Below are 4,109 nucleotides of genomic sequence, written 5' to 3'. Positions count from 1 at the left end.
ATTTTCTATTGTAGTCAAAGGTATAATTTCCCTGACATCTTTTTTCATTCTCAATAAGAAATTACACTAAAATAATGTTTTTAAATAAAATTTTTCCATGTAATGACAGTTTTTTCTCTTCAATCTTCCTAATCAAAAAAAAAAATCAGTCATTTATTTACTTAGCATAACTGTTAGAAAATTACAGTCATTACACCTACCATCTGTTCTCTTCCACATCGTGCTGTAAAGAAAAAGAGACATTACTTTGCTTCAGAAAATCCCCTGTATTTCTGTCTTTGTACTTCATCAATTGAGCATTTGGACAGCTGAGCAAAGAATAGAATATGCCCAACTTCCTCCCAGAGCTTGCTTCCTGAAGAGGGAAGTTTTTTTCAATATAGTGAAAAGGGAGATTATGTTTCTTACTTCTTAAGTGCCCTACAAAGAATATAGATGCTAAACAGAGTTGGTCAGTGGAAGAAGTGTTATGTGCAAATGTTAGGCCTTAATTTCGGCGTCACTGCTTGTGAACGGCAGTAGTAGTACTGATGGCAGAACTCTGCTAGATTTAACCACATCTCACATAATCAGGACCTCAAAATCATTAACTCTGGCTGTTACATGTTCAATTACTATTCAAACTCAAGTTGAAAATTAAGATCAAAAAATAATAGCTAGACGGCACTGAATACACTTAAAACTAGATATTTAAAAATAGTACAGTATGTAAAAGCCATTTGGATCTAACATGAAATGATACTTGGAGACTTGTTTTTTAAGTGGAAGTAGGTATCAATGGAGGTGAGAAGCCAAATACGATAGCGTTACCTTTCATGAGCTTCCTTCTTTTTCCGCCTCTAAGGAACATGCTGAGCACGTGTTGTGGGTCAGGCACCGGGCTTGGCATGACCCTCCTCAGCTCCGCTGGCTGTCGTCCTGTGGGAGCCGCAGATCACTGTTACTCAGTCTTGATTGCTCAAGAGAAGTCATTTCGCGTGAGGTCTGCTGATTTTGAAATGCTGGCTTCCGATTCAGAAGTGCTTGGAACAATGTGAGGGCCGCGTGAGACCCGGTGAAGGGAGCCTTGTGGGGCTCACGGGCTGCTGGCTTGTGGCCCCTGCGGAGACACGGGCGCTGCCCGGGAGGCCTCACGGGAGCCGCCGTAGTCAGGGGCACCTCAGCGTGGCTTGTTCTACGTGCTCTTTCCCTGTCCTAGCTGCTCCCAAGACAGTTTCTAGGAACGTCGTGAGGCAAAGAGCATAAAGATGGAAGTCCTGGCTGGGGACCGCACGCCTGGCAGGGGGCACCTCAGAAGCAGCCACGGAATCAAAAGGAAGATCCTAGCAAGCAACATTGAGCACCTACTGTGTGCAGTGCACTTCACTGGGCCTCTGAAGTACAGAGATGACTTGGAAATAGAATCTGAAGGTAGGGAGTTGAAGTTGCCTGGGGGAGGGAGAGCTGTGCACAAAGTAGGGAAGGCCCAGCGGCAGGTGGATGGGCCACCTGGGTGCGGAGATCTCTGTTAATTTGCCATGTAAATGTTTCCTGAAGATGTGCAGCATGGCTAGAGCTGTGGAGAGTCCACAGAAAGCAAAACAGACGTGGTCTCTGCCCTCAGGGATCTCCAGTCTAGCACAGGGGCTGGCAGTTCTCAGTTGAACAAATACGCACTGAAATGCTGTGGTGGTAAATGCCGTCACAGAACTGTGGGGACTGCGGTGCTGAAGAGGGACACCTGACTCCCTCGGGGGGACTCAGATGAAGCTTCCCCGGAAAAGTAAACTAAGCTAAGATCTGGAGAACAATACCACGTCCAGGGTGGCAAGAGGATTAGCCAGACCACGAGGGCAGGTGGAGTTCCAGAGATGGGAAGGGACTCAGGAGGCCCTTGGTTAGTTTGAGAAGCCGGAAGGATTGGAAGGATGGGGCTGGGGCGTGTGCAGTGAGGGCGGGCGTGGCCAGAGGCGGGAGCAGGAGAGCCTGCTGTGGTGCTGGGCTTCATCCTGCCACCGCACAGCCACTCCAGGGTTTTAGGCATGAGTGGGAGGGACACGCACAGAGGGGCTGCCATGGGCACAAAGGTCAGGGCTTTTGCAAACATTATAGAGGGTTTGCTTTACAGGATATTGGAGGTGACAATGGAAATGGAAGTGGTGGTTTGTAAGAAATGGAATCACCTGGTCCTGATGTTGAATTGGATTTGAAAGGGGGGTAAGTGTCAAAGAAGATTCAGGATTCCGGTGGTCCGTTTAGCAGAGCAGGGAACGTCAGAAGGAAGCAGGTTTGGGAGGATGGATGAAAGTTTCCATTTTGGATGAGTTGAGTTTCAGATGTGAAAAAGACAGGAGGGTTGGGGGTCTGGTTCTCAGCAAAGGGGGCTGGGCTGGGCGTCCCGGGCACCGGGCCGACACCCAGAGGGAGAAGAGGCCCCGACCGAGTCCTCTGAGTGTCCTCCGCCCACTGCCCTCCCTGAGCTGTGAGGGCATCTACCAAGTCCAGTTGGCAGCCCTAACCCTAAGCCTGATATGCTGCCCCCTCCAATGTGACAGTCCCCTCCTGACTGAGTGTAACCGCATTCCCCCGACAAGCATACTGGGTGACCATTTTTAGCCAAAGATTGACCTTTATCCCCAACCTCTTTGTCTTCTTTTAACTGGTTAATGGGTCTCCTGGCCAATACCTGGGTAGATTTCTCTCACCCCTCTGACTGTAACCAACCTGGAAAATCCTTCCTTTCTGGCTCCCATATCCCAGCAGAACCCAGGCTCTGGGCCAGGCAGAACACCCGGGTGGAGCTAGGAGAGCTGGCGAGACTCTTTGTGACCCCGAGAGGCAGAAACCATGGGCCCTGCACTCAGACATCCCTGATTCAGTCTGGAATCTCCTAGACTCAACGACCTCAGCTCTTATCCTCCCAGAATAATTAACCAAGACACTGGAGGTCTCAGAGACTCCTCAGGAATGAAGGTCAGTGAATGAATAATTTTATAATTTAGTGGCTTGGTAAAACCGATGTTACGTTGCTCGGAAGTAGTTACGGTATATTTTACAACCAGCCTTGTTCATTGACTAATATGAACATCCTTTTAAAAATATAAATTGGCATCATAAACTTCTTGTATATTTAGTATACACCAGGTAGGCCCCACAAAATCCAAAACGTCACAAGATTCAGTGGAATCTGGCAAGCACAGACAAGCTTAATAGCAAAGGATAGCGAACACCTGCCAATATTCAACAAACAGCATTTAAATGTTCTCTAGCATCAGAGAAAACGTGGCTCCTCCCTGGATGTCCCTGCGAACCTGAATCCTCAGTTGGTTCCCATCTCAGGGAGGAGGGTCAGGGTGCGCTGAATTACTGGCTCTCTGATCCAGCCACATCAGACGTGGTGCAGCAAGCTGTAAAACTGACATTTCAAGAACCCACAAAATGATGGAGTGTGTTACGCTTGATTTTTATTTAGAATCGTAAGAGAAACATTTTTAATAAACCCTTAAATTCTTCTCCATTAATGTGATTTAAATAATGAATTTATAAAGATTAAATCGGTGTGTTTACATATACTCAGCTGTAGAAAAACTTCATTTTTTTGTTTGTTTACACCATCAGATCTAATCAAGCCAAACAAGATGGTTAACTAAAATGATTAATGAACGCACCATTAGCTGATGGCTTTAAATTTAGATTGCGTTACTGATGTCAGGGTTGATTAGTTCTCTAAAACTGATGTGATTAAAAGCTTTGAGCAATTTAGGATGTAGTCACTGAGTAAAATGCCAACGGGGTGAGAGAAGTTCTATGAGGATTGATTTTGCTGTGGCGCATTTGCATGTGCACAGATGCTGAAGAGAGCGAGCAGGCAGGCCTGTGCTGATGGGGCAGGAGAGAGACGGGGTGCAGAGGGCGGTCAGCTGGCATCGTACAGCAAAGGTGAAGAGGCTCGGAACTTAAAAGTACTCATCCTCGCACAGGGAATCCCAGGTGGCTTAAGGTTATAAACATCAATCATTTCCATTTGTGAACTTTTGAAGAAGCAGGAAAAATAAGAGGAAGCAAGAAATTAATACGGGACCCTGCTTTAGTAACTCCTCCAGAAATGAACACGAGGAAATCACAGTGGG

Source organism: Camelus bactrianus, chromosome 30 (assembly GCF_048773025.1).
Source record: "Camelus bactrianus isolate YW-2024 breed Bactrian camel chromosome 30, ASM4877302v1, whole genome shotgun sequence".
Classification (NCBI taxonomy): Eukaryota; Metazoa; Chordata; class Mammalia; order Artiodactyla; family Camelidae; genus Camelus; species Camelus bactrianus.
The sequence above is the reverse complement of the archived record's forward strand: the minus strand, read 5'-3'. Positions refer to the sequence as shown.